This window comes from Seriola dumerili, unplaced genomic scaffold (assembly GCF_002260705.1).
Source record: "Seriola dumerili isolate Sdu_G_001 unplaced genomic scaffold, Sdu_1.0 BDQW01000202.1, whole genome shotgun sequence".
In the NCBI taxonomy this organism is placed as follows: Eukaryota; Metazoa; Chordata; class Actinopteri; order Carangiformes; family Carangidae; genus Seriola; species Seriola dumerili.
In genome coordinates this window covers 1,224,786-1,236,726 of record NW_019174457.1, presented here as the reverse complement: position 1 = coordinate 1,236,726, position 11,941 = coordinate 1,224,786, and the positions used below count along the sequence as shown (strand labels likewise).

Sequence of the window (11,941 nt, the reverse complement as noted above, 5' to 3'; positions counted from 1 at the left end):
GAATTGGGAGCGTGTGCCAGCAAAGCAAGAGCTTGTGCAGTCCGCGACCGGTGAGCGCTAAGCTCGCGAGCCCCCCCAGCACAGGCATTGCGCCCAGCAAGCAGAGCTAGCCGCCCGGTGCGGGCTAAGCTCGCGCCCCCGCAGCACGGCATTGCGCCCAGCAAGCAGAGCTAGCCGCCGGCGGCTAGCTTCGCGCCCCCCCACAAGAGGCATTGGCTGAAATGGACGACTTTAGCGCCGGCCCGACTTAGCCCCCTGACCTTAGCCCGCCGAAGCTTAGCCCCGACTTAGCCCCCGCACTTAGCCCCGACTAGCCCCCGGACTTTAGACCCCCCGGGACTTAGACCCCGACATAGCCCACCGATCTTTAAGCGCCGTGCCCCGTCTGTGACGCGACTTAGCCCCCGACTTAGCCCCCGACTTAGCCCCCGACTTAGCCCCCAGTTCAAATTAGGCTCAAAATGATTTTGAGCTTATAAAGTAATGTTTACAAATAATTCCAATATTTGTAGTTGGAAATCAACCTTTGTAAACCTGGGAAATAAATCTGAATGAAAAATTCAACTTTGTGCATGTGAAAACAAATTGTGCTTGTGGTAAAGACATTTCTATTTGTTAAGACAGTGTGAATCAAAACTGTTTAACCTTAACACTCATCATTTTCTTGAGTTTTGATTCAGACTTTCAACAAATACAAATCTCCTTGACACAAGTGCAATTGTTTCACATACACAAACTTGAATTTCTCACCCACATTTATTTTACAGGTTCACAAAGGTTGATTTACAACTACAAACATTGGAATTATTTGTCAACATCACTTTACAAGCTCAAAATCATTTTGACCCTAATTTGAGCCTGGATACATGTAGCTACAGTCAACAGTTTTGGTTTTAAAAACATCTGCTCACTAATACACAAAGCACTTTGTGTGTTACATCACCACTGGTTATTTGTTGGCTTTTATTCACAAAGTCTTGATTTTCTTTTTACAGATGGAAAACTTGTTCAGTGTATTATTGAGGGTAACTTGCAACACATTACAATAGACCTGCATTGTAAACTAGAGTGAAATCCATCAGCATTTTGTGGTTGTTTTTACAGTTGTGTAGCTTTTGACAGTAAAGTCATTAAGCAGTTATTGAATAGTTCCTCATTACATCACAATGAGTTCCTTCACAACAAACCATAGACAGCAAGTTTCCCAACAAGTATTTTAATTATAATATTCAAGCCCAAGCCACATATATTAATAATCACATCCACATTGTTTTCTGATGCATTAGCAATTATGATGACAAAGAAAAATAAATCTTAAGATTAATTTTAACATTTTAGTTTATATCATGTGCATGACTTACCATTTCTTGCTTTCGAGGGACTGCAAAAGGTGTGGTTCCAGCCTGAGGTGGATTCTGCAATCCCTATGAAATCACAAGAGGAAAAATAAGAACATGTAAGCATTCAAAAAAAAAAAAATAAAAAAAAAAACTTCAGAACATAAAAGATCAATCATCCATTTAAACCTTATAATAAAATATATGTATATATACACACACACACATATATACATACACATACATATACATACATATACACACACACATACAGTGTTGAGGCAACACAAAGACACTGGAAGAGTTAGAGCTTCTGTCAATGTCTGAACACATGCAAAGCACAAAACTAAAATTGGTGCTCAAAATTCTAAAGTGTGTGACACTGAAGTAACAAGTAGAATTTAAATTCAGGTGTAAAAATAGGATCTGAAGTCTACTTGTAACCTCCATACACTTGCAGATTTATGAAGGCAAGGAGATACTGCAGGACACGTGGGCAGGCTATAGCATGAGGAAGGGATGATGACATCACAAAAGCAGATTCAGGAAATAAGGTTTAGTCAGGAAAGTTTTCACTTACAAGATATTTGGCTTGGTGTAGTATCAAATTAACATATTCATAAAAAAAAGTTAATACTGCAATACTTAAATATAAATAGATTAAAAAAACAAAACAATGGAAACGATAGTACGCAACCATGTACAAAAGTGTTCTAGAATGACAAAACTCCTGCTGAGCAAGCTGTGCAAGGTATTGATCAGGGGATGTGCAAAAGATCACCATATAGACAATATCTGTTATGTGCAGGGATAATACCTCAAGGTGTTGATGTAATGTGGTTGTTGATTGATGAGGCCAGATGCAGAAGGAAAGGCAGGTGCTGGTCCATCATTGGTGATGATTAGACTGGAATTCTCGTCCTGATAAAGACAAACATGTGATAGAACAATTCATTTAGATCATACAAGTTCTTTACTTGACCAAACATGTTAGGTCTGGTTGGTGTGTGGGTGTGTGGGTGTGTGTATATAGCCTGAAGTTACTCACGTAACTAGCTGTACAACAGCAGAGAGGAACAGACAATTCTAGTAACCGCTAAAACGTCTGTGCACAACGTCAATATCACCACCTGAAATGTTTGTCGGTACGGTTTGTCAGTCGTTGCACTGATTATACTTTTAGCTAAAAAGCCAACAATGATGTAACTCACCGGGCTAACAGGAAAGTTGCGAGCTCGGCATCAAACCGCATCTCTTTCCTCTCAGGAGCCGTCTCCGGCGGTGGAAAGCCACATCGAGAGTTACTCGTGTTGCTTCTTTTCTTCGCCGTTGAACGTGGTTTCTTGTCGGGTGCGGTCCTGCGGGATAAAGATACAGATTGCCTTTTAGGAGGTTCAGCCGTTTCTGTTATGCTAACTTAAATCGCTGCCGGAAGTTGTTCTTCTTCGTGGGACTGAGGGAAGACTTGACGCGCCGCTGACTCACACAGCGTCTAGTGTCACAAAGTGGTATTACAACACAGGGCAGGTCGGGGCTGGCTGGTTACCGTGCTCATTTCAGTAGATAACTGAAACACAGTAGATCACTGCGTCTCCTTCACACACTGTTGATAGCGTTGATTCATTTTTTCAACATTTTAAACTAAAGTCCTGGCCACATCTTATATTGAACCTTTACAGCACAACCACCAACGCTGACATTTAAAACTAAAGCTACATGTATTTTGCCAACACTTACGTTAAAACTAAGACATTGAGCTTAACTGATATTGACACATTCGATGCATATAAAACATTTTCATTTGCTTTGACAGTATATAAATTTGTGCTTGGAATATAAAATACAAATCATGCTTTGCCTTATACTTACATTGAATTTGTGATGTACAAACATTTGTACTTGCCCATTTTGCATTCAGGCCAGTAGATGTTGCACTGTTCACATGAAGCATCAAGATATAAACCCTTTGTGGAACCACTTTCCTGGGAAAGAAAAACCTCAGACGCTGTGGGACTCACATCCAGTACCAGGCAGTTGATTTCTGCAAGTAAAGAAGACATAACAGCCCGGGAAATTTCACTCACCGAGTATTTCACTTACTGATCGTGGACTGCTCACAGAGCCAGGTTTCAGTTGCAGCCATGTTGTTTTCTATATACAAAGAAATCATGGTGTATTGTCCTCCCAGTCACCATATGTTGACAGTCTTTATGTTATGAAACAGCTAGGAGAAAAGGGAAACAACATAAAACCAGATGTTATTTGTAAATCAAAATTTATTGCATAACCCGGAGGCTAAATAAGGAAACAAAAATACAAACAAGGTGAGAGGATAACTAAAGTAGGGGAACAGAAGCCAACAAAGAGCCCAACTGTGCGATTCTAACCAACCCCAAAACACAAGCAGCACCTCTGTTCCTAATGTGTCCAACAGTCTTTTTCTAAGGGTGTGATGCACAATCAGAATTTTAAACCTAGCCCAGTCCCCAACAATCACTACCAGCATCTCAAACCAAATCACAAATTACACACACACGTTGACAAAGGCGGTAAAGAGGCGCGCTGCCTATGATGTCAGCCGCCATTAATGATGTGCGGGCCGGCTTCTTAAACTCTTTTCCTCTGAATGCTTGAACGGCTACAGCTGTGGCGAGGACTCGCAGGATCATTGCTGCACCAATAGGAGAAGCCGGCCGTGGAGTTGGAGGCTCTTCCTCTCTGCTTCGACCAATCCCGTCACGGAGTCCGCGCAGCCTCATTAGCATACAGACAAAACACACTGTAAGAAGCAGGTGACTGCGCTGCGTTCATTTGAACATATTTTTATGTCGTGCAGAAAGTTGAACAAGAAAGAGCTGAACTGATGACACAGTTACGGACGATTGCCCCGGTAGAGCATAACATTAAAAGTATTAGAAAATTCCTGGAGAAATGTTGAATGCGCCTGCTGCTTGGTGCGTGTACTTCACTCTTCACGTTTCGACCTTTACAAAGGACGTTACTTTCAGTTTCATTCACGTCGTAGAGACTCATCTTGACACTGGCCTCAGTCACTGCAGGTGTCCTTCAAAAAGCCTTTTGGAGCTGTCACGACTGGCCAAAATAACCTCACACTGATGGTTTCAAACACAAATGTGTCCCCACAACCATAGCAAGACATGTATACACACATGTACAAGTCCTTACAGAAGCGACACAGATTAATAAACAGGTGAACAGGCAATAAGCTAACATACCATTTTCACTTCTGATAATATTTTGTCATGTTTGTAATAGTATAAAGATGTATTATTACAAGTACAAAACCTGCTCAAGATCTTTGAATAGCCCTAAATAACAATCTTATACACTGTCCAACACATCACCTTCCCTAAATTAGTGAGCGATGGTCAATTAGCAAGTGTTTAGCCACAGCTCGTGATTGAGATCAAACCAATATTCATTCCTTGCATAGCTTTTACATTTTTTCTAACATATCTCAACACCTCTAATTTCACTCTCTTTGATGGTGGAAATGAGTTGGGAAGCTTATGCTTCTGATAGAGTAGTACTAACTGAAAAAGTGGAAGAGAGTGCACCTAAATAAATAAAAGGGAAGGGTTCCTGTACTACAAAAAATATTACCATAGGCTGAAAATGAGAAAATAACAAAAAATGGGCAAAACCTTTGAACAAAAATAAAACCTGCAACACTTGCACAGCCATAATCATTATGCATATTTAAAAAAAAAATATATATTTTGTATAGCTTTGCATGATTTTCACGGGTGCTTCAACTAAGTACAGCACACTTAAATGATCAGTGAGAGCATAAATGGCAGAAAATTTAAGTCCACTCACTGACTCCTCTGCACCTACTGCATCAAATATCAACTACTCCTTATTTCCTTGCAAATATTACTGTATTTTCAAAACACAATGTATATTTTGTAATACAGAGCCAGGAATACGCAATAGTTTCAAATATACAGCCATGAGTGACACCAGCGAGTTACAAAAAAAGGGTCACTTCTGCTTTTCTCTGGAAATCGGCTCCTGAATTTGTATTGCAGTCAAAGGGAGAGGTGGAGGGTAGTCCCATCACATCCTCAAAAACCGTGAAAGATATCAGAATTAGACTAAAACTGGGTGATACAAGACAAAAAAAAATGTCTATATTTTTGATATAACAAATTGTCAATGAAGGGTTGGAAATTGTGGATTTAAAAGAATTTGTGTGACCTTTTTTGAGGAAGATTTCAGGGATTGCAGTTACAGTTTGCAGTTAGCTCCAGTAGAATAAAGTAGACTACACCACTGTACCACAACCACACGCACACGCTTTGTCAATTTCTTGCCCGGATACTGCGTTAGTAGCACCTGCTGAGACCTGAGACCTACTGTTTGCTATCAGCTTCTGAATTTGTATTGCAGTCTATGGGAAAGCTATGATGATTGAACAGTTTCCTGTAGCTCGAACCTCAAAGTAAATTCATATGTCTGCTGCTGTATTTACTGTTGTAGTGGTCCAGTACTGAACTGTAACAGGAGCTGCCAACTTTTCAAAAAGCCTTGGAGTGAGATTTTGCGGGGCCAACCAAAATGTTGCCGTATACACGCCAATTTTTTGTTTGGCCCATTGCCATACAGCAAAAAACATTTACCGCTTACAGTACATCAGTGGTTCTGAATGTATTAGCCTTAGGCCCTACTCAGAGTGTACAAATGGAACCAATTGAATCAACAGTAAGACACAAGACACAGCATGGCCCATTTTGTGCATATTTATTTTGGGGAAAAAGTAAACAGATATGTAGTATACATAGAGTATATGTTGAAACATTTAAATAAAAATGAAAAACCCCAAAACATTTTTTAAACATCCCCGATCTATATGCATCTAATAATGCAGAGGTTAATGTACAGTAGGGGGAGTAGGGAAAGCTGCCATTTTCAAACTAACAAAACAGACTACTCATCTCAGGCTACTCATCTCAGTCCTTGATGGCTGTGTGCTTGGTTGCACTTGCTCGTAGGCATTTTTTGAGGCCTTGATGATGTCCTGGGATGGCTCCCACTTGAAGCAGGGCTCCAGGCCAGCCATCTTGATTTAGGTTTAATAAAAGTCATGTTAGTTTAATAATTATGCACTAGTATATTAGTTACAATATGCTTTTTTCTGGCGTACAATTTATGTTGGGCTTATTCTGAATTCAATTTTAATATATCTTATAGGAATAGTTCACCCTAGAAACAGAATTCAGTCAATATCATGTGTGCTTTTTTCTTCCAAAAAAGTCCATTTAGAGACCCCCGGTGAGCCAGTCCTGCAGCGAAAATACTTTGAATGGCCGTCAATTGCGACCGACACGAAAACGTCCATAAAAATACACAAAAACTTTGTAATATTCCTCCATACTGCTCGTCCGCGACAATCCAAGTGTCCTGAAGTGGGAACACACCAGAGTTTACTCGCAACGACATTATTTAGTACATGTTTATAGCCGAAAACGGTGGCTATGGTCAGCCAGCCCGGATGCGCACAGAGGCAGCTTCTTCCTGGCATATCACAGGTAGATCTATCTCTATAGCTCTGGCCAGGACGAAATTCAGCGTGAGAAATCGGGGGTGTGGCGTGATTCAAATGAGTGTGTCTCACGGCCAATGCGTGAGAGTTGGCAGCCTTGCGTACGAACGTCACGAATGACAGGTTCCGCACTGTCACTGATCTCAGGCCAGTGAGTGGACAGTGACCGTCTACGTTGATTTACAGTTTTTCTCAGTAGCTTCGTTGCAATTCACTCACCAGAAACATCATTCTCACAGCTCCTAATGCAGTTCTCAAAACAGTTAATGCAGTTCTCATAACACTAAATCACCTGTGCAAAAGCCTCTAAAACAACCTTGTTCACATGTGTCAAAACATGCAAAGTCAGTCAGTCACTTCAATATTGTCACTAATGAATTAAACCTTTTTACCAGAGCTTCAAGACTTGATTTTTAAATGTTTTTACTGTATGATATGCAGTGTTTCATTTTTGTGGCGCTTTGCATTTCGTGTGCAATTTTTGGATTTGTGTGTCGAGTTTTGAAAAAATGAGACCTAGTTTAGAAAATGTGTGAAAGCAGTTGAAATAAACTGTGTCTGTAAATTCACGAAATATAACTGCTGTAACTGAGGAAAGCAAAATGATAAACGTGGAACTATTTCTATTCAAAAATAGAAAAATATCCAATCAAACTTAGAACATAGCATCAACTATAGTACAGTACATTCACCACACAACAAGTATATATATTTGAATAAAGTTTAAAGTGATTTGATTGAAAACAACAAGGCAATGCACAACAGTATCAAAGTGAGTGAACTCTTTTGAGAACTGCATTAAGAGTTGTGAGAATGATGTTTCTGATGTGAGAATTGTCCACATGGAAGAAAGCTGCTAATTAAATTTTACAATGACAAATTTTGTATGTTCATATGATACCCATTTCTCTTTTTGTTTTTGTTTAAGTGCATTTTCAGTTGCTGAGTGCATAAATATTTGATGTTTGTTACAATGGACACCGGGTCTGAAGGAATTAAACTAGATTGAAATCATTAGTAGGAATGATAGTGAATATTAAAAAATAAAACAGGTTAAAGAAAAACAGAATTTTCCTTTAAACATTTGTATTTGAAGTTGACAGGAACTGAAAGCAGGGTTAACAAACACAAACAGAAAACATACAAATTATGCAAAAGGAACATGTTTATTGTAACATCATATCTGTTATAATAATGCTATGCTATGTATATATATATATATTTATATATTTGTATTTATATTTTTACATAGAACACAAGCTACTAAGGAGTACATACAGTACAGTCAGCAACATAGAAAAATATTAGAGTAGTATTGGCACAGATGAAGTAGTATTTACTGTACTTTACATGTTTTACATTCAGCAAAAGAACTGCAGAATGAAATAAATACATGTTCCTCACAGTGAAGTCAAACATTTTTTTTTTTTTTTTTACATTCAGTTCAAACACAGGAAGGATGCTCCAGTGACGAGCAGACAATGATAACACACTTCCTCTCACACACATATTACACAGCATCCTCCACCAACCACATACACACACACACACACACACACACACACACACACACACACACACACACACACACACACACACACACACACACACACACACACACACACACACACACACCTACCCTACAAATGAACACGACTCTCAGTAAAGGGCAATCAAATACAAAAAGGTTCAAGTCAGCTAGTTTTGAAGGTTGACAGCACTTGCAAGGATCTATTGGATTTATGGATCACATTTGAATTCACTCTTCAGTTATAACAGCAGCATGAATGTACATTTTACACTCTCAGAGACATATTTTGTAATAAAAAAAGATTTAAAAAAAACAAAACATTTTATGTGAATGGAGTTGAACATAATGTAAATACAATTCTTTCTCATCTAACACCACAGCCTTCAGGTGACAGACGCCTACTCATGAAACAATCACAAACACGTATTCGCCCTTGAAGGGACTAATCTCAATACCACAAACACTTTTTCCCTCCATTGATTCCCGCTGACCCCTTTGGGTAAACACACATGGCCTTAAATGCACACTCGGAGGAAAAGCAAATAAGCTAAAGCCTCATCCATATACAGCATGTGTGTGAGTGCGTGTGTGTGTGTGTGTGTGTGTGTGTGTGTGGTGGGGGGGGGGGGGGGGGTGAGGCATGATGCATGGCAGCTACTAGATGCAGCTTTGCTTAGTGGCTTTTTGAGAGTGATCTCTGTGTCCTAAAGGGGCTCATTTGATTAGAGTCAATCACGGTGACACTCTGCTTACCGTGCAGTGCCACAGCAACAGCTTCCACACGGAGAAGAGCACTTTGCGATGTCAACGGTTGTTCTCCTAGACAGCGCACTTTGAAGACAATACAATGCTTGAATGGCTGAGACAGACAACCGACATCAGTTTTTTTTTTTTTTTTTTTTACAACAAGTACGAGACGCGGCATTCAAATGTAAATAAGCAGTGCATGTATAAACAAAACAACAACAACAACAACAAACAACAAACAAACAAAAACAGGAAGAAATAGCTGTTTGGATGTTGTAAAGCTAGTGGAGGTTGATTCAAGGTTGTCAATAAAGTGCACTTGCCATCAAACCAGTGCAAAGGTTAAGTATAGCTCTCTAGGTGTACCTAACTACACACACAGCAGATGCACAGCCACTGCTGGATATGACATTTATGATAACAGTTCTCTGATGCCAGAATGTAAACATCATTTGATGGACAGCACAGTGATGAGGAAACAGTCCTCACCGACATGCTGGAAAACTATACCTCTCCTGTCACGCTTGAATGTGACAGCAAAGGTTGTGGAGGAAAAAAATAAAAATACATTTCCACATCAGAGTTCTGATTTAGCTGATGAGATGATCAAAAAAAAAAAAAAAAAAGGCTATCATCTTACAGTATATTAAACAACATGAGACAGAGTCTGCTACGATGGTGCTTCCCTGCGATCATCATGCATCATATTGAACTTAAGTTTACAGAAAATGACAGTGTGTGAGGGAGAGTCCTGGCAGTGCGTCCGTATTACGCAAAATAATCCAGTTTTCCAGAAAACAAAAGCAATGACTCCCGGATTCACGCCATTTAAAAAATAATACGTTTCTGTCTTTGTGTGGAGGATTTTAATCTACAATTTAAAACGGTTGATTAAGAAAGTGATGCTCATTAGACCATAAGATTGCACTATATAGTCATGGATAATGTGTTTCTTTTTCACATTATATGTAAAGTATATTCTGCTGTTGATTCCTTGAGTAAGCCTTTTTCCCCTTCCCTGTCACATGATTCAAGGAGCAAAACGGGAGTAATTCATGTATTGTAACTGGGTTTTCCTGCCTGTTGTCATGCTGTAGATTTACTTCAATACTGTTAGATAGTTTAACAAAAGTAGTGACCATTCGCTAAACCCCTCCCCCTATGTAAGGAATTAATTAAACTGTATGTTCACCTGTTCTGGCTGCGATTGCTAGCATGGCTACCTATACAAATGCTAGCTACCTTGCTAGCTTACTACCCAAAGTAGCAACCGAGCATTACATCCAAGGGCAAGAAACATGTCATTAACTTACTAGGTTACATTACTTTGTGGGTTAATGATAAAAATTCCCATTAACGACGAGGCAAATCCACTGTGTAGTATTTCTCTTTTGTGTGAAGCCAGTTCTCGATGCTATCAGAGTTTTGGCTAACTTAAACAGCTCTGTACTGCTCTTGATTGAATTTGGGAAAAGTTCGGACTCCATTTGCCCGAGATGGCGTTGCATTTTCCAAAAACATCAGTTAGCTCTCATTCTAAAAGCTTTTCTTTTGTAACGTTTAAGTTTAAACGTTGAAAATAGTATATTTTCAAGTTTGTATGCTAAGCAGCGGAAACCGAGCTATGTCAGAACAAATTAGCAGTCTGACCAGTCTGAGACAGCATTTTCGACCAACTCCTGTAGCTAACTTTAGCTTAATTAGCTACTAATATCCTAGGCTAATTAGCAAGTTCTCACATCTTTTTTGTTTGTTTGAGGTTGCTCATGTTCATTAAATCGTCAGCTCATCTTCTACAATGTTTTAATGCCAACTGGAGAATGAGCGCCACCAACTGAAATCTCAATGCGACCATCTCTAACACTGGCAACAGTAGCGGAGGAAAATGTGCATTAATTTGCATTTTCTTTTTTCAGTTTCCTGTAATTTGATTTAAAAATTTGTGCTGAAACTTAGCTACTGTAAACTGGGTGTAGCAACGGCAATTAAGGAGGGCGGGGTTAGGGATAAATTGCTTCATAAATTCAGTCAATCAACCTGTTCAATCAGTCAGTGCAAACAATCAATTTAAAAGTGAGGGCTAACATAGCAGGTAGTCATTTGGTATCAATGATACAGAAATGCTCATTGTGCTGTAGCCTAATGCTTAGCTAACCAGGGTCAGTGAGTTACTGATGTGCAATTAAACATAAATAAATTGATAAAGTAAATGTATAAAAAAGGTGACGCTTTAAATATCCACTGTACTGAATTACAGGCTACATAACGTAACACTTCATTTGATAGGTTTGATGATAACACACACACAAACAAAAAAAAATCACATTTAGATGGAGTACTTACACTGTGGATACATAAGCAGATAAAAAATAAATCATTTTAAACAATATACTCATTTCTGTATAAAGGAACATCTATGTTTTTGTACAACAAAATACTTCATGTACAATCAAGGGGATAAATGCTGCGCATCTGTTGCCTTGGTACTTAGGATAGTTGTAAGACTATCATCAGTGTAACCCTTAAAGAGGAATTCAATCAGTGATTCTAAAGGCTCTAAACCAACTCTAAAGGGAAAGTAGTTAAATGCTTTAGACCACAATTACCATCTGTTAGTGTTCTGGCTGAGAGGTTATTCATAAGGCCGACAAAACATCTACAATCAGTCCTGTGATAGATGTCAGATGTTTTGTTTTTCATGGCTACACGTCAAACTCAGACTTCTGAGTCAGCATTTTAAACAGTCACAATACACTGATC

The 11,941-nt window shown here is 39.1% G+C and overlaps 1 long non-coding RNA gene across 1 annotated transcript in view; it reads right to left on the bottom strand.

Annotated features, from left to right (window-relative positions):
- LOC111228185 overlaps positions 1–2,195 on the bottom strand; it is a 3,926-nt gene extending 1,731 nt beyond the window's left edge. The window contains exons 1-2 of the long non-coding RNA XR_002665370.1: positions 2,155–2,195; positions 1,362–1,424 (exon numbers count right to left, since the gene is read on the bottom strand). This is a non-coding gene — a long non-coding RNA (uncharacterized LOC111228185). The remainder of the gene's footprint in view (positions 1–1,361; positions 1,425–2,154) is intronic.
- Positions 2,196–11,941: the final 9,746 nt, after the last annotated feature.